Below are 22,671 nucleotides of genomic sequence, written 5' to 3' on the forward strand. Positions count from 1 at the left end.
TAGTAATAATGTCATTGGTCTAATATGCAAATTGTGAGTCTAGTATACACATAATGGGGGTAATTCTAAACACCACCACCTAGATTTTGGCATGGAAATATACAGTTTCTGGTAATTGCTATTTTGTGAGTACCTGCCAGTATTTGATTAGCATGTGCTCTGCAGGTGGGTGTTCACGGGGTGAATTGTGGGCAGGATGCAGATTTATGCATGTAGATTGTAAACTACTAGAATCTATGTGCATTCTTTAACATTTTAGGTGCAATCATTTATACCAGCTCTAGGACTGGTGTATGTGATCGCACTTAAAATATAGATGCAACTTACCTGATATGCTAATACTCTGTAGGGAAATGTGACTGCCTACTTTTCCTTGTACAAAAGGCTCCTAATAGGCATCCCTATGTAGAATTGCCCTTAATCAATTTTCTGTAAAGTGAGATGAATTTTTATTGTCTTTTAATATGGATATTGTTTTCCTATGAACAAGGGAGTGAGTGAAACAAACTGAGAGTAAAAGAAAAAAAAAAAAGACTCTTTCTTACTACAGTACCTGAATATAACCTTTATTGAGCTGCCATTGAAAAAGTGTGAGCTAAATAATAATTATATTGATGGTAATAGCAATTGAAGAAAAAAAGAATGGCCTGAATGACTATATTACAAAAAGCAAAGCGCCCACGTTCATTGAAGTCTGCAACTAAAAATTACTGGAAGCATATAAAATGAAAGAATTAGAATTCAGGTTCAACAACTGGAAAGGCAAACCACTGCATGGCAAAAATACATAGGTTTTTGTCACATTTTCCATCAATCTTCTATGATGGCAATGGATGAAAATTGAAGTGCTTAGAAAAACAAACTGAAGGAGTGATCTTAGCAGCCCAAGAGCAAGCAATATAAACAAATGTTATGAAAGCTAATATTGTATTTCAAATGACAGCAAATGCTGATTATGCAAAGCCAGCGATGAAACTGTAGACCATCTAATCTGTGCCTGTAGCAAATTAGCCCGAACTCACTATAAACGATGCCATGATCAAGTAGCTAAACTAATCCACTGGAATCTGCAAAAAGTATGGTTTTACTGTAGCAAACAGCTATTGGGATCATACCATTGATAAGGTTTAATCGTGGGGGATTTTTGTGGAGCTGCACAGTGTAGAATTTGCACGCAATTCCTACCCCCCACAGAATGCACACAGTTCTGCACTTGCTCTGTAGAATTCTGTGAAGTGCTGACATTGAGTCTCTCTTCAATGTGTCGCCCGCAGCAGGAGGAGGAAGAAGTGAACCACTGCACATCAGGTCACTGTCACCTGGTCTGTAAGCTTAAGCCCCACTGCTCACATGAACCATGGTCACTGTGGGGAAGGGTGGAGGGTGAGCAGAGGCATATCTAGGTGGGTCGCCAGGAGAGCGTCCACTCCCCCAAATGGACTTGTTCCGGCGCCTATTTTTGACATGATCTGTTGCATTTAAAATACGCAGCGGTGTTGTCGGCAGTCTGCTCTACACTCTCCCCGTGCCCTCAACTTGGCTACGCGTCTGATGGTGAGGGCAGAACAATATGATTGTGTGCATAGAAGGAGAGCAAGGTGAGACTGTGCCATGAAGATGAGAGGAGGCACAGCAAGGTAAGTTTCACATGGGAGGAGGGGCAGAGCAAGGTGAGAGTTTTCTAAGGGGAAGGTGGTGGGGCAGAGCAAGATGAGTGTGTGCCATGGGAAGGGTAGGTGGGGGGGGGGGGTAGAGCAAGGTGAGGAAACGCTAAATAGGTTAGGGCTCTTCAGCTTGGAAAAGAGATGACTGAGGGGAGATATGATTGAGGCCTACAAAATCCTGAGTGGCGTAGAACGAGTAGAAGTGGATCAATGTTTTACTCTTATAAAGTACAAAGACTAGATGACACTCAAAGTTATAAGGAAACACTTCTAAAACAAATAGGAGGAAATATTTTTTCACGCAACGAATAGTTAAGCTCTGGACCTCTTTGCCAGAGGATGTAGTAACAGTTGTTAGCATATCTAGGGCATATCTAGGGTTTTAAAAAGTTTGGACAAGTCCCTGGAGGGAAATTCCATAGTCTGCTACTGAGACAGACAGGAGGAAGTTACTGCTTGCCTGGGGATTGGTAGCATGGAATGTTTCCACTATTTGGGTTTCTGCCAGGTACCTGTGACCTGGATTGGCCACTGTTGGAAACAGGATACTGGGCTAGATGGACCGTTGGTCTGACCCAATATGGCCATTCTTATGGGAGGTGGAGGGGCAAAGCAAAATGAAAGTGTGCCATGGAGATTGGGAAGACAGTGAAAGCAGAATGTATGCCATGGGGATTTTGTTTTTGTTTTTTTGGGGGGGGAGGGGGAGGCAGAGAAAGAGAGTATACCCTAGAGGTTTTGTGACCTATTAGTTTATAATCCACCTGATGCCTCTTCTGATAGTATTTTTTTTTTTGTTAGAATTTATTTCTGAACTTTCCCAGAGGTACAGCAGATTATCGATTTTGGGTGACTTTAACATGCCAAAAGGCCGTGAAAGGAATGGTATGCATTTGCTGTTTAGGGAATCTATGAAAAATCTTTGTTTTGTCTCATTAGTTCAAACTTCTACCCATAAGTATGATAATTTCCTAGATTAAATTTTTGTGACTCAGGATTTGGTAGTTAAAATGATTTCAGTTGATAATTTTCCAGTTTATTGGTTGGATCATTATTTTATACATTGTAGTTTTAAATTCTGTTTAGATTTGCCTTTAGTTATCTACATGAATGAAGAAAATGAAGGGCTAACGTGCGGTTAGTGCACGCCAACAGCACTATCGCCAGGCTAATGTGCTCCTGGTGGTAATTCTGAGTTTGGCGCATGCAGAATCCTGAGGTAGAAAATAATTTTCTACCGTGGGAGACATTCCCAGAGGTAATGAGCAGTTGGCACGCACTGCCTGGTTGCCACACAGATAGCACGTGAGCACTTATCCCGCTAGGTCAGTGGGTGGCGGTAAGGGCTCGGACACTATTTTTAATTTCAGGGCACACCCATTTCCTGGCCCATTAAAAATAGCCTTTTTTCCCAGCCATGGTAAAAAATGGTCCAGCACACGGCCAAAACATGTGTCCATAGTACTGCAGGCTACTTTTTACCGCGGCTTAGTAAAAGGCCCCCCCCCCCCCCAAAGTGTAAAAAAAACACTTGGTGTGGAATGATACTGCAAAAACAATAGTTCTCTTTGTAACATCCCCCTCGGATGTAAGTTTGGAGGAGGGGTAGAGCTTTGGATTGAAATGCTTGAAAAAATGGCAAATGAGGTTTTAGATGTTCAGACAACTTCAGGACCTCACAGATGTAACCCATTATGGTATCATCAAGGGTTATTCCTTTTAAAACGTCAAGTTAGACAATCAGAGAGGAAATGCAGAAAGAATCCGCCTGTTGAATTAAAAATTAAAGTTAGGAAATCATTAGGTATTATCAACAGATTTTGAAAAGTAAAAGTGGTGGAGTGGCCTAATGGTTAATGCAGCGGTCTTTGATCCTGGCAACCTGAGTTTGATTTCCACTACAGCTCCTTATGACATTGGGCAAATCACTTAATCCTCCATTGCCCCAGGTACAAAATTTTAGATTGTGAGCCCTCTAGGGACAGAGACAGTACCTACATATAATGTGTATAGCGCTGTATATGACTAGTAGCGCTATAGAAATGATTACCGTACATAAGTACATAAGTAATGCCACACTGGGAAAAGACCAAAGGTCCATCGAACCCAGCATCCTGTCCACGACAGCGGCCAATCCAGGCCAAGGGCACCTGGCGAGGTTCCCAAACGTGCAAACATTCTATACATGTTATTCCCGGAATTGTGGATTTTTCCCAAGTCCATTTAGTAGTGGTAGTAGTAATCTTACATCTTTACCTAATCCTGTAGAGTTTAATGATTCTCTGACCAGTGCTGGTTTTTCTGATTTTTTTTTTTTTTTTTAGATGAAAATACTTGCGCTGGGGTTTACTAAGCTGCTAGCGCAGCTGGCTGTGTGCTCATGCTGACACAGCCACACGGAAGCCGCTAGCACAGCTTAGTAAACAGACCCCTTGATTTGTCTCAGATTAGTAATCCATTGCAGGAATCAGTATTGGCATGTTATCCTTCAGATGATACTTGTACCAGTACTGCAGGGATAACTTGGGAAAATGTTTCTTTGGTTACTGAAAAAAAGGTGTCCAAATCTATAGGATAGTAAAATTTCTAGAAGCTAATGGGTTACAGGACCCAAGGCAACATGGCTTTACCAAAGGAAAATCCTGCCAAATGAATCTTATTGACTTTTTTGACTGGGTGACCAAAGAACTGGATGAGGGACGTGCACTAGATGTAATCTACTTGGACTTCAGCAAAGCCTTTGATACAGTCCCCCACAGAAGACTCGTGAATAAGCTGAAAGGGTTGAACTTAGGACTGAAAGTGGTGAACTAGATAGGAAACTGGTTGACCGACAGGTGGCAGAAGTTGGTGGTAAATGGAATCCGCTCAGAGGAAAGGAAGGTGAGCAGTGGAGTTCCTCAGGGGTCGGTGCTGGGGTCTATTTTGTTTAATATATTTGTGGGAGATATTGCTGAAGGGTTGGAAGGAAAGGTTTGCCTTTTTGCGGATGACACGGAAATAGCCAATAGAGTGGATACCCTAGAGGGAGTAGAAACGATGAGAAGGGATCCCCGAACATTACAAGAAAGGTCGAGGGTCTGGAAGTTAAAATTTAATATATCAAATACTCTGGGGTATACACAATAATTTGATTTCTCAGTAGATTAATTCAGTAATACAGTCCAGAAACCTTTCTTACTTTTTAAAATATTTTTTTAAATATTTTATTTTTGTTACATTTGTACCCTGCGCTTTCCCACTCATGGCAGGCTCAATGCGGCTTACATGGGGCAATGGAGGGTTAAGTGACTTGCCCAGAGTCACAAGGAGCTGCCTGTGCCTGAAGTGGGAATCGAACTCGGTTCCTCAGTTCCCCAGGACCAAAGCCACCACCCTGACCACTAGGCCACTCCTCCACTGTTGCTACTATTTGAGATTCTACATGGAATGTTGCTATTCCACTAGCAACATTCCATGTAGAAGTCGGCCCTTGCAGATCACCAATGTGGCCGCGCAGGCTTCTGCTTCTGTGAGTCTGACGTCCTGCACGTACGTGCAGGACGTCAGACTCACAGAAACAGAAGCCTGCGCAGCCTTCTACATGGAATGTTGCTAGTGGAATAGCAACATTCCATGTAGAATCTCCAATAGTAGCAACATTCCATGTAGAATCTCCAATAGTATCTATTTTATTTTTGTTACATTTGTACCCCGCGCTTTCCCTCTCATGGCAGGCTCAATGCGGCTTACATGGGGCAATGGAGGATTAAGTGACTTGCCCAGAGTCACAAGGAGCTGCCTGTGCCTGAAGTGGGAATCGAACTCAGCTCCTCAGGACCAAAGTCCACCACCCTAACCACTAGGCCACTCCTCCACTGTTGCTACTATTTGAGATTCTACATGGAATGTTGCTATTCCACTAGCAACATTCCATGTAGAAGTCGGCCCTTGCAGATCACCAATGTGGCCGCGCAGGCTTCTGCTTCTGTGAGTCTGACGTCCTGCACGTACGTGCAGGACGTCAGACTCACAGAAACAGAAGCCTGCGCAGCCTTCTACATGGAATGTTGCTAGTGGAATAGCAACATTCCATGTAGAATCTCCAATAGTAGCAACATTCCATGTAGAATCTCCAATAGTAGCAACAGAATCTCAATAGTAGCAACATTCCATGTAGAATCTCCACTAGTAGCAACATTCCATGTAGAATCTCCAATAGTATCTATTTTATTTTTGTTACATTTGTATCCTGCGCTTTCCCACTCATGGCAGGCTCAATGCGGCTTACATGGGGCAATGGAGGGTTAAGTGACTTGCCCAGTCACAAGGAGCTGCCTGTGCCTGAAGTGGGAATCGAACTCAGTTCCCCAGGACCAAAGTCCACCACCCTAACCACTAGGCCACTCCTCCACTGCACTTTATATGCAAATAGTGCTCAGTGACTGGGCCACCACTCGAATCGACTGGCAGTTCTAACATGTGCCATGTCCATCAAGCCATCATCGCACCAGAATCCTCCTCCTCTACCCCATGAGATTTATTGAAGCAATACTTTAAGACGAGCTTTCAAACATCTAAAATTACAGTATAAACTGTCATGCATCAATCACTTACTTATATGGAGATGGCCATAGGTCTCATAATGTTCGGTGGCTGCCTTGTGTGATCCGTGAAAAAAAGTGTACTGAAAGGTGTCTTAAAAATGTTTTTTCATTCCCTTGTAGTTACTTGAGTTCCCGACATGCTGGCATGTTTTGCTTGTTTGCGTCATCAGGAGAACATAAATCTGAAATAAATCCAGAAAATTGTCATCATCACATTTCACACACAATTATAACAGTTGTCTATCTTCTTTCAAAGTTTCTTTATACGATAACCCATATATAAATTATCTTCAGCAGACCTGTGGTAGGAGCTACCCTCTCAACCTCCCAACCGGCAGACTCTCGACCATTCTTCTAACGTTCGGAGATCCCTTCTCATTGTTTCTACTCTCTCCAGGGTATCCACTCTATTGGCTATTTTCGTGAAGGATGATCAGCATGATGTCATCACAAAATTCAATCAAAAATTTGGGGGGACTGGCTGAATAATCAAGAACTGGTTCTAAATATGGATGTCAGCAGATATGTGGATTTCTCCTCTTTAGAATTTAAACCCTTTCTTCAGGACAAAGAATTTATCATTGTTCAGTCTGGTAATGTTAGGATTTCATTGTGATGATCAAATGAAATTAAATCTTCAGATTAATAATGTGATGAAATCTTGCTAGTTCCAATTAAGAATGATATGTCAGTTGAGGCCAGTATTGACTAAAACAAATCTGGTGAAAATTATACATGCTCTGTCACGTAAACTGGATTTCAGGGGTTGACTCAGTTTAAAAAGATTACAGTTGGTAGAAAATATGGTGACCTGTTTGATTACGGACAAGAAGAAATTTGATCATATAACACCTGTTTTGGCAGAGTTGAATTGGTTACCAGTGTCAGCAAGGATGAATTTCAAAGTTGTTTTTGCTTGTATTTAAAGCTTTTTGATTGAGAGTTCCTAGTTACCTCTTTACTGTGATTAATAGGTATATTCCTCACGGAAATTGTGTTCTTCACAGCGAACTTTATTGCGACTTCCTCCTCTATGGTCAAGTGAACAACTACCATGAAACTTGTCTTTTGTTATTTTGGCCCCACCTTGTGGAATCAGTTACCGGAGGATAGTAGGTGTATGGAGAATTATTTGCAGTTCCTTAGGACCACAAAAACCTGCTTTGGGCAATTGTAAATGTTGAGATTTGGTTATCTTTTGTATTGTTAGAATCTTGTTTACATATGTTAAAAAAAAATTTTTTTTCCACCACGCTGCGGTAAAAGGGGGCCAGCTGTGGCATTGGCGTGTGGATTTGGTGTGCACTGAAGCCTCCTTTTACCATAGCGGGTAAAAGACATTTTATTTCAAAGGAAATGGCTGTGTGGCAAGTTAAACACATGCCTCACGCTATTTCCTCGGGGAGCCCTAACAGCCACCTAAGTTAGGAGGCAGTAAGGGATCCCACACTAACCTGGTGTTAACTGGGCGGCACACAACACTACCGGTTAAGCTCCTCTGGCGCAGAAATTAAAAAAAAAAAGCATGCTTGAAATGGCGCATGTTGGGGGCAGGCACTACTGCTGGGCTTTTGTGATAGCCTGGTGGTAGCACCTGATTGGTGTGTGCCAATGCTGCCCGTAGCTTACCGTGCCATTGTAAAAGGACTGCCTAGGGTGTAAATGCGGTAAATCATTGCATTAGTGACTCCTGAACTGTTACTGTTATGCGGCCGTATTGAATTCTTTTGCACCTTTCTCATTTCTTCCCCTCTGTCTTTCCTCACCAATGACTTCACCCTTAATGTATCTGATCGTTTGTTACTAGATTGATGTTAGCCTTTTTCAACTAATGTAAGCCACATTGAGCCTGCCCATGGGTGGGAAAGTGTGGGATATAAATGCATAAATAAATAAATAAATCAAATGAGAGGGGAGCAGGGAAAGCAGAGTATTTGCTGTGGTAATGGGAGAAGTGACGGAGAAAGCTGGGATTGTGCCATGGGGATGGGAGTGAGGGCAGAACAAGGTAAGAGTATGCCATTGGTGTGTGTGAGGGGGGTGGGTGGGAGATATAATGGTAGCTAGGGAGAGGAAGTGAGAAATTGAGAGGTGGGGATGTGTGCCTAGGGGGGACTGAGAGTGAAGGGTTGGAGGTATTGCATGTGGGAGAAGACTTTGGGGACAGAATGAATTAGAGGTCTTGCTGGGAGTTAGAGGGCGAAAGAGTTGGAGTGAGAGAAGGAGCTGGCGATTTCAGGCCTTATGATGGGGAAATTCTGTGCAAAAAGACTACAAATGCAGAATTTTGTAGAATTTTCAAAAATTTTATGCAGAATTCTCCCAGATGTAAAGGTGCAGTCTAGAGCTTGCGCGCCTTTAAAGTACAAACTGACAGGCACTCGAAGTACACTTCTGGCATCATGCTCATAGAAAAGAAAAATATATAGTTTATAGATGTGGCAATGCCCAGTAATAGTAGAATTGATGAGAAGCATCTGTAAACAATATTATTTATATCATTTTGTACTCCACCTAGAATTGGTAAGATAGGAGTCCTTTTACCAAGCTGTGGGAAAAAGGGCCCTGCGCTAGTGACGTGGGACGCTTTCCCCACATACCAGGGCCCTTTTTTACTGCAGCGGGTAAAAAGACCCCAGGTACACATGGCCATGCGACAGGGAGCCCTTACCACCACCCACTGAGCCAGTGATAAGGGCTCCCATGCTAACCCAGTGGTAACCGTGCGGCGATGCCCGATTTCTGACGGGTTACCACCGCGCAAGCCATTTCCAGGGTGGGGGGTGGGGATTCTTTTTCCCCCTGAAATGGCGCGCGCTCATGGCGGGACTGCCGTCGGCAGCCACATTAGGCTGGCAGTAGCCCCGGAAGAGTGAGCAGTAAGCCCACGTTGAGCTTACCGGAGCTCTGTAAAAGGGCCCCATAGAGTGGAATATAAATGTTGGAATAAATAAATAAACAAAATACCTTGATTTAAAAATTGAAGTGGAATGACTGGAGTGAAAATTGATGGTAATACCAGTTTTGATTGGAGCTCTTGGAGCAATACCGATGGGACTCAAATTCCGAGCTAACAGCAGTCGGCACTGGCTATGATCTGCCAATCGTAAGACATAATAATAAGAATAATAAGAAACAATAAGAAATGCCTCTTCAGCCTTTAAAATGCTGTCTGTTTAGGTAAATGATCTAGTTGTGAAAACAAAATTTTTAGCCTTTGCCTCTGAACTCCACTCTAATGTTAGAGCCAGTTGAAATAGAGGCACCACAGCTGTGGAATAGCAGTGGGAACTCCAAATGCATCTGTAAACAATGTGAAGAATGGAGGATCACAGCAATAGTAAATCTAAGTGGCCTGTGCGGCAGAATCATAAAACGCTGCGAGAGGTTGAGATCTTTGTTTGGATGTTGTTTTTGGGATGAGACGCCATTCATCCATCTCAGAAACTTGCTTTCTCTCCAGCACAGCAGCCCTCAGACAACAAATAAATTCCCCATGACAAATAGAGTGATGGAAAACTGTTTAGAAAGCGGAATCTACTCTTAAGAGAGATTATTCTTCCAGTTTATACTTATGGTCGGATGGGTCTTTACCATTTCTATTGCATAGCTTCATGCGTGACTGCATTGCCATAATAATTAATCCTTGTTTGGGGGAAAATGTGAAGTACACTCATCTCACTGGAATTCAGACACAGCTGTAAATAGATCCCGTCTACTACTACAAATAATACTCTATTTACTGCAGACTAGGATAGTTTTTTCAGCTAAAAATAATTCAGTTCTGCAGTTTGAATCTTTTGCTAGCCTTTTAATGTTTTCCTAAGATGAGCATTTAATTGTAAAGCAGCATAAACTGCTTTCGGCTGAATTCGTTCAAAGATGGTGACCTGTGAATGTAACATAATAGTTAAATAATACATTTGCATTTAGTTACCTGCCAGTGACATAGGTCTGTTTATGACCTGGTAGTAAGTTGTTTCCCATATTTATTTATTTATTTTATTTATTTATTGCATTTGTATCCCACATTTTCCCACCTCTTTGCAGGCACAATGTGGCTTACAATGTGTAGTTATTAGTAGATAGTAGATTAGGAGCAGGGCTTTATTTGAGGGGGTACTTGGGGGTACTGAGTATCGGCACCTTTTTAATTATCTGCTAAAATTGACCCATGGCCCTCAAGTGTTAATGAAAGAGCTCAGGCTCTACACACCAATTCTTCCTTGTCATAGATTCTGTGACTGGTTGCAGGGGGCCTGGCTATTGTGGGGTGGGTCCCTCAGTGATCACCCCACCCCTGCAGAGTGGCCTAGCATTTGAGTACCGGCACCCTTTTTTGCTAGATAAAATGCACTGATTAGGAGATAACAGTTAGTGTTACATGGAAGGTGGCATGATCGAAATTCAGACAAGTTAATGTAAGTATAAAATATTACTGATAATAGGTAAGGTGGAGATGTCATATAAAATAGTGTAGTCGGGGTTCAGACAAGTAGGTATAAGCAAGAACAGTGTTGATAATAGGGAAGGTTGCTATGTATTACGTTTCTAGTTGTTGCTCTTATTGGTATGCCTTGTTGAATAGGTGGGTCTTCAGGGATTTGCGAAAGTTAGTTAGTTCATAAGTAGTTTTTAAGCTGTGCGGCAATGCGTTCCACAACTGTGTACTCAGGTAAGAGAAGTTAGACGCATGCGTTAGTTTGTATTTTAGGCCTTTACAACGGGGGAAGTGCAGATTAAAGAGATGTCAATTTTTTTTCTGTGCTTTTACTGTGCCATTTAATGTATTTTCAAAAACTTAGTTGATCATGGTACCATAGGTTGAATATACGTAACATTAAATTTCTGACTGCATTAAGGTGTGTGTGTGTGTATATATATATATATATATATATATATATATATATATATATGTTGGAAGAAAATTATTTATTTTGGGGAAAATAGCTCTAGAGCAACTCGCCACTGCTTATAATTTAAGAGCAGGTGCTGTATTTATATTGATTTCTCCACCAATCACCAAAGGTGATAATTGCAATAAATTAAATAAATTAAGTATACTCAGAACACAAAGAGACCGTATTTTTAGTTTCCAAAAAAGGTTGATTTAATATACAATTGCACACGAGAGGTAGGTTTTAAAAGGAATCTTTACAGGTAATCTGTGCTTAAAATAGAACAAAGTAGCAGGTAGGTTAACTTACAAGTCCTTGTTACAAGCATGCTGTGGTCCAGCTGATTGATGAGCACATGTTGAGGACAGGAGGGCTTCTGCAGCTGAAGAGAATCTGACTTGCTTGCAGTGAAGAGAATCTGCCTTGCTGCAGTGAAGAGAATCTGACTCTTGGGGAAACAGCTTGTCCTTTTATATCTTGCAAACTGCAGGAGGATATGCCATGTGGATCTTTGTTCTGATTTCCTGGTTTCCACACGACCCCTGAGCATTTGCAAAGCATTGTGGTATCTTGGTCTCATGTCTGCACACGACCCCTGAGTTGGTCTCATGTCTTATGACATCACGAGACTTACAGTCTGGATGTTCTTTTGATGTCCTGCTCAGTCTCTGGGGCAGATACACATTACAAGTCCTTCCTTTCTGCACATGTCTGGAAGCTGATGGGAGGGGCAGGTATACCTTTGACAAGCAAATGTCCTGTTTATGCTTCCTCTGAGTTCTTTTGTTTTATTCAGGTGTCCACCTTAGTCCATCTTTTGTTAGGTGGGAGGGCAGAGGAAGCTCTTTTGTGTTTGTTAAGTGTGTGTAGTTAACTTATTCCTGCTCTCAGAAGCTCCCAGAAAAAGGAATGGAGAGAGAGGGGCTTGAAATAAAACTATTCTCTCTGCTGCTGTGTCAAATATATATTTTTAAAAGATACACAAATATATTGCTGTATATATAATCCAGCAAATATGCTACATATTTCAGTAATAAACTGATACCGTTACATATATATATATATATATATATATATATATATATATATATATATATATATATATATATAATTAACTAAATTTTGGTCTAATAGCAGTATGTATATATAAGCAGCATGTACAGTATAAACATAAATGATACACAAATATAAGAACTTCCACATTTCTACTTAAACAGCCACATCTACTGCTTTTAACATCAACTATGTATGTCCTCCATAGACAGGAGATGATTCATTGATTGTGCACACTGCATTGAAGAGTGTGAGGTGAAGATTATTCTCTGCTGACTGCATTTTGTGGAGGACATGGGAACTGATTGAACTAGTTGGTTCCTGTTACTCAGCCACACTTCTACTTTAATGGCTGCCTCTGCAGCCCGTTGCTAAAGGAGTCTAGCAAAAGAACTCTCTGGCATGCTCATTAGCACAGCTGTTTCAAATGGCTCAGTGGCAGTGGTAATTGTTTTTATGGTTATTTCTTAATAACATCCTTCAGTTGTTCTCTTGCAGAATTGTTTGGCTGTTTAAGTGGGATGGGGGAGGGGTCTAGGTGGAATTTAATATCTCTTCACTCTGGGAGCTTTCCTAATAAACATTTTATAACTAGCAAACATATTTTGATAGCATTTACTCATTAGTTTTAATTCAAGGTTGCAGGTGTTAGGATCACCCAAGCCATGTGCAGACCAGTTACTACTATGGCTCTAAGCAAAGTCAACCAGAAACATATATATGCCGGCCACGTTAGATGGTATAGATAATACAGCAGAGATCAGTACTGTTCTGATTTCTTCAGTACCATTCTGAACGCACATCACTTGCTTTTGATTTGGATATTGTTTAGAATCCTGCTATAATCTGCATTACAGAATCATGGCTTTTAGACACAAAAAACGGTTTGTTGAATCAGCTGCTTCTCCATTCACATTCTGTTCTGTTCTATGTTTTCAATATTGCCCACATTCCATGCCCACGTTCCACACAGGATTCATAGTGTTGTACATTCAGAAAAAGACCTAAACATCTGAGTTAGTTTCGTACTTACAGGGGAGAGGTTGAATTGCATTACTTTTGTGAAAGGGAATGCAGTGTTGGTGTGAAATATTTCTCAGTAAAGATTGATTTGTTCTAGTTAGCCTGCCACTTCTACATCTTTGTTTTCTATCATTCAACCACCGTCTCTGGAAAAGGTTTGTTTGTAGATTAATATCTTTCAAGTATATGAATGTCTCTATCATAATACCCCATCTCTCCTTTCCTCCAGGGTGTACATGTGCAGGCCCTCAAGTCTTTATTTTATTTATTTATTTATTTATTTATTTTGTTACATTTATATCCCACATTTTCCCCCCTATTTGCAGGCTCAGTCTGGCTTACATAGTACTACTACTACTTATCATTTCTAAAGCGCTACTAGAGGTATGCAGCGCTGTACACTTGAACATGAAGAGACAGTCCCTGCTCAACAGAGTTACAATCTAATTAGGACAGACAAACAGGACAAACAAGAGATAAGGGAATATTAAAGTGAGGATTACTACTACTACTACTATTTAGCATTTCTATAGCGCTACAAGGCGTACGCAGCGCTGCACAAACATAGAAGAAAGACAGTCCCTGCTCAAAGAGCTTACAATCTAATAGACAAAAAAAATAAAGTAATCAAATCAATTAATGTGTACAGGAAGGAGGAGAGGAGGGTAGGTGGAGGCGAGTGGTTACAAGTGGTTACGAGTCAAAAGCAATGTTAAAGAGGTGGGCTTTTAGTCTAGATTAGTCTAGGATGATAAAATAAGGGTTCTGAACAAGTGAATAAGGGTTAGCAGGGGCGTAGCCAGCCTTCCGTGGGGGAGGGGGCCAGAGCCCGGGGGGAGGGGGCACATTTTAGCCCTCCCCCCAGCGCCGCCCCCCCACCGCCGACATTGCCGCCCCCCCCCCCCCCCCGCCGCCACCGCAGCCTACCTTTACTTTTGCTGGTGGGGGATCCCACTCCCCGCCAGCCGACGTCGTCTTCTCAGTCGCTTCCTGCTCTTCAATTTGTTTGCTGACGTCCTGCACGTACAATTACGTGCAGGACGTCAGCAAACAAATTGAAGAGCAGGAAGGACTGAGAAGACGTCGGCTGGCGGGGAGTGGGATCCCCCGCCAGCAAAAGTAAAGGTAGGCGGCGGCGGGGGCGGGTTCGCCGGGAGGGGGATCCTGGGGTGAATCTGCGGGGGCCCCGGCCCCCTCAGGCCCCACGTAGCTACGCCACTGAGGGTTAGGAGTTAAAAGCAGCATCAAAAAGGTGGCTTTTAGCTTAGATTTGAAGACGGCCAGAGATGGAGCTTGATGTAGTGGCTCAGGAAGTCTATTCCAGGCATATGGTGCAGCAAGATAAAAGGAATGGAGTCTGGAGTTAGCAGTGGAGGAGAAGGGTGCAGATAAGAGAGATTTACCCAGTGAATGCAGTTCCCGGGGAGGAATGTAGGGAGAGATGAGAGTGGAGAGGCACTGAGGAGCTGCAGAGTGAATGCACTTATAGGTCAATAAGAGGAATTTCAACTGTATGTAGAAATAGATAGGAAGCCAGTGAAGTGACTCGAGGAGAGGGCTAATATGAGCATATTAGCCCTTTCCTCAAGTCATAGTGACATAGATTCGATTGCAGACTCTGGTGTAAACAAATACAGAGTGATGTAGAGATAGGATAAGGTTCATGTTGCATGCCAACATAGGGGCGTTGTAGTCGGGGGAATTGTGTTGTGCCCATGATATATTTTGTTGTTATTGTGTCCATACTGTATTATGGTTTTGTTGTGTTGCAGCGGTCAGGTTTTTATGTCGGTTTGGGTTGTGATGCAAACCCCATATAATTTTTGTCACTTTTCTCTGAACCGCGTCAAGTCTTTTTACATCCTTAGCAACACATGACTTCCAAAACTGAACACAATACTCCAAGTGGGGCCTCACCAACAACTTGTACTGGGGCATCGACACCTCCTTTCTCCTGCTAGTTATACCCCTCTCAATGCAGCCTAGCATCCTTCTGGCCGTGGCCACCAGCTTGTCACATTGTTTCATCACCTCGAGATCCTCAGACACAATCACCTTAATCTCCCTCTCCTGAGCTGTGCTTAGCAATCTTTCTCCTCCTATCTGGTACATCTCCTTTGGATTTCTGCACCCCAAGTGCATCTCCCTGCACTTCTTGGCATTAAATTTTAACTTAAAATACCTAAATCCTGAAATCAAACTTCATAAACAAAATGAAAATAATTTTAATAAATATTTATGCTGCTCTGAGTGAAGAAGGTTCTCTGCACCAAAAGATATGGGTGATTACTAAAGCAATAACTTATTACCATCATTGCACCAGATGCCATACCACTCCTCCTTCTAGAAGGAAAGAGTCATTCAATATGGAAGAGAACGCAAAAAAAACTGTGCTGAAAATTAGTCATTCAGTAATCACTTCTTCAGTCACTGAATTGTTGCAAAAAATGTCTCAAAATCCTCTGTAAGTACTTATACTCTTGTTCTGTAAGGTCATATACTTTTGTTCGGTGTCAAAACAATCTTAAACATTCCAAAACTCCAGAATGAAAAAAGAATTTTATTTTTCTATTTTGTGACTAGAATATGTCAGATTTGAAATGTACATCCTGCCAGAGCTGGTGTTAGATATGGCTGGGGCCCAAGGCAGATATTTAGGAGGGGACCCCAGAGCTTACTAACAGGCTGCACCTTCTTCAGCTTACAGCTGGCCTGGGGTTCTCTCTGGCTAGGGGGCCCAAACACAGTTTCCTAGTTGTACCTCCCCTAACACTGTCTCTTGCATGTGCTATCATATTTTGCACAGTATAGGAGAAAATGCATCTCTTTGTATTTCTCTGTGCTGTGCTAAATGCAAGGTCTGGCCTCTTGGGATTTTGATTTAATTTGTTTATGATTTGTGGTCACTTATTCTGTATTTGGCATTTGTGTTCTGTGTGAGTGACCAAAGTATTCTGTTAGCATCAATTTTCTATGTAGTATTCTATAGTACTTTGGCTTGTTCAGTTTTCTTGATGTATTGATATTTTAGGGCCCCACTGTAATATTTAGGGCATATTTGGGGGGAATCATATGTGTGTTGGCGGACTGTGGCTCAGTGGAGGATGAAGAGTGCACCTTCTTATATTTCCACTAGCTCTCAATGTGGCCTGCAGCCACTGAGGCCAGCACTTCTACTCCCATTGAATTTATTGGGAGTGGGGTAGGTGTGCAGTAGGAGTAGGGGCATAGGCGGTCGGTGGCCCAACTGTTTGGGGAGGCTAAAGGGGGTGGGGCCAGGGGTGGAGCTTAAATCCATAATTGTCTGATAACACACAGAAAAAATAAATAAATAAAAATAAAAGTCACAATTAATACCTTTTATTAAATTTAGATATTAGCTATGTATCATATGTCAAAGAATAAAGTGGTTGCTCAAAGCATATACTAACCACAATCGCTCAACTGCAAAACACTATGCACAACTTTGTGCAAAAACACACTCAGAACCTTACTGTACCATAAATATTACACTGGGCAGAACCTAATACACCAATATACCACCCATACGGAAAATGCAGACCGTCAACAATATGAAACAAGGGATCATAATATCACAATTCTCATGTAGAGCCACAAAACACCCTAATTCATGTTTAATGTGGGATAAAATGCCATAAATAAGTAAATAAATATAAACTTTTAATGTTGAGCACCTGATTCTCAAAGTGGACATATTCCAAACACTATAATGAAAATAAAATAATCTTTTCTACCTTTGTTGTCTGGTGACTTTGTTTTTTTGATCATGCTGGCCAAGTATCCGATTCTGCTGCTATCTGTCCTCTTAACTCTGGTTCCAGGGCTTCCTTTCCATTTATTTCTTTACTTTCTGCCTTTCTTCTTCATTTCTTGCCTTACATCCGTAAGTAAAAGCTGGGTCCTCTGCAGACTTGACTGTCCAGTGGATCCAGCTTCTGCCTATTTTCTCCATCGATGTGCAGGTTTTCTCCCTTTTCCCTCATCTCATCTCCTTCCTCTGTCTTCCCTCTCCTCCATGCATGTCCAGAATTTCTCCCCTTCATTCATGTGCATCTCCTTCCTGTCTCGCCATCCATGTCCAGCAACCCTCTTCTCCCCTCTAGCCACCCACCCATGTCCAGCAAATCTCCTCTCCCCTGACCTCCCCTCCACCCAGCAACCCTCCTCTCTCCCCTGCCATCCCCTCCATCCACCCATGTCCAGCAACCCTCCTCTCCCCTCTAGCCACCCACCCATATCCAGCAAATCTCCTCTCCCCTGACCTCCCCTCCACCCATGTCCAGCAACCCTCCTCTCTCCCCTGCCATCCCCTATCCACCCATTCCAGCAACCCTCCTCTCTCCCCTGCCATCCCCTCTATCCACCCATTCCAGCAACCCTCCTCTCTCCCCTGCCATCCCCTCTATCCACCCATTCCAGCAACCCTCCTCTCTCCTCTGCCATCCCCTCTATCCACCCATTCCAGCAAACCCTCCTCTCCCCTGCCCTCCATGCATATCCAGCGAATTCCCTTCTGTCCCCTGCCTCCCCTCCATCCATACCCGGCAGCGCCAGCGCGATTCTCCTCTCCCCTTTCCCTCCTCTTGTTTACTATCTGGCCCGCGCCATTTTTAATTTACCTGCGTTCCAGCGTCGGCCCGCCGCGTCATTTCAAAGCCCGCCCTGCTGCCTGTCTCTATTCTTCCCTCCCTTTGCGATGTGATTCGTTCGGCAGAGTCCCGCCTTCTGACATCATTTCCTTGAGGGCGGGACTCTGCCGAACGAACACATCGCGAAGGGAGGGAAGAATAGAGACAGGCAGCAGGGCGGGCTTTGAAATGACGCGGCGGGCCGACGCTGGAACGCAGGTAAATTAAAGATGACGCGGGGCCGATAGTAAACAAGGGGAGGGAAAGGGGAGATTCATGGCGCTGCTCGCTTGCTCGCCCGACGCCTAACTCTTTCCTGCTGGCTGGGGAGGCTTAGCCTCCCCAAGCCTCTTATACCGGGCGCCTATGAGTAGGGGCGTGGGCAGGACATATCAGATGACAGGTGTTTCTCTAGTGCGCATCCATCCAACCTGTTGGCCCACCCAAAAATGCCTTCTGGCTACGCCACTGAAGCACACTGACTAGGAAACGGGGCAGAAGTGCTACACAAGCACACCTCCAAACCTGCAGACCTTTGGCTTTGCAAAGGCCCTGAATGAATGTCCTCACCTTCCTTATGAGGGCCTTCACTGATGATAACATGACTACAGGAATTAGGCTTGAAACCCACAGAACACCAGAGTGAAGCTTGAAGCCCACAGAACACCAGAGTGAGGCTTGAAACACAGAACACTAGAGTGAGGCTTGAAACACAGAAGGAGTGGTAGCAGAAGCAACAATGCAAGGAAAATACAGACTGGAGCCACTTCTGAAGCTGACCACCGGGAGACAAGGTGAGACTGAAAGTGGAGTCATAACCACAGTCGTGACAAGAATCATCCGAATTTACAGAATTCCTAGTTACAGAATGCACATCTATAGCCTTTTGCTTATTCTAGTGCTCTCCAAGAAAAATAACCGCTGATTGTTCACCATTCCTAGAATTTTTATCAACTTTACTAATTGATCTCCAGAAAGTATACATATTAGGTGATATTAATGTACCAGGTGAATTGTCTGTTGATGAGTTATCACCACAGCAAAGATAATGGAAGATAATATTAGGACGATTTCTATTTAGACAACTTGTGAAAGACTCTACATACTCAGCAAGTCACATGTTAGATCTAGTATATTTACCACCTGCTTTATTCTAATCCCCGATTGTAATATCCCCTTTTGTTCAAGAAATTGCATGGTGTTTAGTAATGTTTGAATTCTCAATGAAAGACTTAAAGGGTCGAAAAGACAGAGAAGTCACAATGTTACAGAAGAACGGTGAAAAGAAAACTTAGAGGAGCGACTACGAGGGTCAAAATTTTACATCAGGTGTGGATGCTGTTCAGAAACACCATTCTGGAACCCCAGGCCAAATATATTCCGCGTATTAAAAAGGAGGATGGAAGACCAAACGACAGCCGGCGTGGTTAAAAGGTGAGGTGAAGGAAGCTATTAGAGCTAAAAGAAAATCCTTCAGAAAATGGAAGAAGGAACCGACTGAAAATATTAAGAAATGGCCGCAAAGCTCTGATAAGGAAGGCTAAGAGGGACTTTGATCTCCTGCGATTATAAAGAAAACGGTTAGTAGCTTAACTTGTGCTTGAGAAGAACATTACTCTGCAAAGAAGGAAAAGAAAGGGATGTGACTAAACCTCCGAATGAACATAAAATGCAAAACTAACCATTTTATTACCTCTTCGTGCTGGGGTCTGCAGATAATAAACCTTTGCTAATAAGAGTTTGTTTACCCTTCCTGTAGATTTTCTCTGGCTCGACAAACATGGAGTATCTGAGAGACTCTGAGGGAACAAACTCGAAGGGAAGGCTAGAGACGGGTAGGGCTTTCAATAACGCGGCCACTTCGACGGAGGTAGTCAGGGGAGAGAGGAGAATCGTTGGGTATGGGTGGCTAGAGGGGTGGGCAGGGGAGAGAAGAGAATCGCTGGATATGGGTGGCTGGAGGGGGGCAGGGCGAGAAGAGAATCACTGGGTATGGATGGCTGGAGGGGGGCAGGGGAGAGAGAAGAATCGCTGGGTATGGGTGGCTGGAGGGGGGGCAGGGGAAGAGAAGAGAATCGCTGGATATGGGTGGCTGGAGGGGGGCAGGGCGAGAAGAGAATCACTGGGTATGGATGACTAGAGGGGGGCAGGGGAGAGAGAAGAATCGCTGGGATGGGTGGCTGGAGGGGGGCAGGGGAGAGAAGAGAATCGCTGTGTATGGGTGGCTAGAGGGGGGACAGGGGAGAGAAGAGAATTGCTGGGCATGGATGGCTGGAGGTGGGCAGGGGAGGGAAGAGAAGAGAATTGCTGCTGATGATGGATGGAGGGGAGGGCAGGGAGAGGAGAGTTGCTGGTCATGGGTGGATGGAGGAGAGGGCAGAGGGAGAGGAGGGTTGCTGGACATGGGTGGATGGAGGGGAGAGCAGGGGAGAGGAGCGTTGCTGGACATGGGTGGATGGAGGGGAGGGGAGGGAGAGAGAAGAAATGCTAGACATGGATGGAGGGGAGGGAAGATTGAGGAAGGAGATGAGATGAGGGAAAAGGAAGAGAGGAGAAAAACTGCACATGGATGAAGAAAATAGGCAGAAGCTGGATCCACTGGACAGTCAAGTTTGCGGAGGACCCAGCTTTTACTTACAGATGTAGGGTAAGAAATGAAGTAGAAAGGAGGAAAGTAAAGAAATAAATGGAAAGGAAGCCCTAGAAATGGAGTTAAGCGGACAGATAGCAGCAGAATCGGATACTGGGCCAGCATGATCAGAAAAACAGTCACTAGACAACAAAGGTAGAAAAAAATCATTTTATTTTCATTATAGTGTTTGGAATATGTCCACTTTGAGAATCAGGTGCTCAACATTAAAAGTTTATATTTATTTACTTATTTATGGCATTTTATCCCACATTAAACATGAATTAGATTGGAACCTGGGATCATTTCATTTTTTTTTCCTGGAGTGATGCATTACCCCCTCCCCCCCCCAAGGCTCTCTCCCTGGCTATAGCCAGCTCTGCAATTTGGGGGGGGGGGGGGGGCGAGCCTGTTGTTAAACATTTACCAGCACACCACTGGATATAATATATGTAGGTAAGACTCTGGACTCATCTCTACCAGCAATGTTTGAATATCAGAGTGAAAGAGTGATTATGAAGCCTTTTGTCTATAGTTTGGGAGTTTTCCTAGACACTAATTTGACAATGCAAAAACATATAGACCATGTGGTTTATGCGTCTTTTTTTTCAACTTTACGTGTTGAGCAAGCTGAAAGATATGGTGACACCATATGACTTTCGAACGATTGTACAGAGCTTAGTACTGACAAACATTGATTATTGTAACTATTTCTGGGAATATCATTATCCAAGCTCTGCAGGTTACAGGTTTCTTGACACCTGAAGTTGGCTCATACGCCGAAACACGGCTGTGTCAGGTCTTTGATGTGCTGAAATTGCAGACTGTATTAAAGGTCCTACATGCTGAGACTTGTGAATTCTTGTTTTTTTCCACCTCACTTCTTTTGGTTTTGTTGTTTACACGTCTGTGAGGTTTGTACTTTCTCCTTTTTTCTTAATACGGCATATCTTACATAGTACATATTTTACAGGTAGGTGTACACATGGGTGAGACTCACACTTGCCTGGTTTACCTGTATGTAACTCACCTTGAGCTACTACTAAAAGAAAATGTGAGAACTAAATCCAAATAAATAAATAAATAAATAAATAAATAAATAATGTGCTTAACTTATAGAAAACTATAGATTATTTTTTAATCTCCAACTTATCAAAATTCTGTGTGGCTTTTGTTTTCTCCTCAACTTCTATTACAACTCACAAAAAATATAGGAGAATATTTTCAGAAACACTTATGTAACGTATGTGAGGTAGGGTCTCATACCTTACAGGATGGCTACTATTCACATCACTCCCGTGGTGAATCCTATACTCGTGCATCAAAATATAATCATTGACTCATACCTCCACCGTCCTATACTTAAGTCTTACTACAATACAATTAATATATATATATATTACATTTGTACCCTGCGCTTTCCCACTCATGGCAGGCTCAATGCGGCTTACATGGGGCAATGGAGGGTTAAGTGACTTGCCCAGAGTCACAAGGAGCTGCCTGTGCCTGAAGTGGGAATCGAACTCAGTTCCTCAGTTCCCCAGGACCAAAGTCCACCACCCTAACCACTAGGCCACTCCTCCACTGTTGCTACTATTTGAGATTCTACATGGAATGTTGCTATTCCACTAGCAACATTCCATGTAGAAGTCGGCCCTTGCAGATCACCAATGTGGCCGCACAGGCTTCTGCTTCTGTGAGTCTGACTCAGAGAAACAGAAGCCTGCGCAGCTTTCTACATGGAATGTTGCTAGTGGAATAGCAACATTCCATGTAGAATCTCCAATAGTAGCAACATTCCAAGTAGAATCTCCAATAGTAACAACATTCCATGTAGAATCTCCAATAGTATCTATTTTATTTTTGTTACATTTGTACCGTGCGCTTTCCCACTCATGGCAGGCTCAATGCGGCTTACATGGGGCAATGGAGGGTTAAGTGACTTGCCCAGAGTCACAAGGAGCTGCCTGTGCCTGAAGTGGGAATCCAACTCAGTTCCTCAGGACCAAAGTCCACCACCCTAACCACTAGGCCACTCCTCCACTCTACTGTAGAGTATAAATAAGACACTTAGCTTAGCAAACTTGCACTCCTTATAACCAGTGTGCCTGCAGTGCATGCAGATCTCTCTCATGAATATTCATTGTGGATATCCTGAAAACCGTACTG

General features: G+C 43.1%; 1 protein-coding gene across 2 annotated transcripts in view; it reads left to right on the forward strand.

Annotated features, from left to right (window-relative positions):
- Positions 1–22,671, forward strand: part of BANP (BTG3 associated nuclear protein) — a 517,523-nt gene that overhangs the window by 227,376 nt on the left and 267,476 nt on the right. The gene's annotated exons all lie outside the window — the stretch shown is intronic.

This window comes from Microcaecilia unicolor, chromosome 5 (genome assembly GCF_901765095.1).
Source record: "Microcaecilia unicolor chromosome 5, aMicUni1.1, whole genome shotgun sequence".
NCBI classification, from domain to species: Eukaryota; Metazoa; Chordata; class Amphibia; order Gymnophiona; family Siphonopidae; genus Microcaecilia; species Microcaecilia unicolor.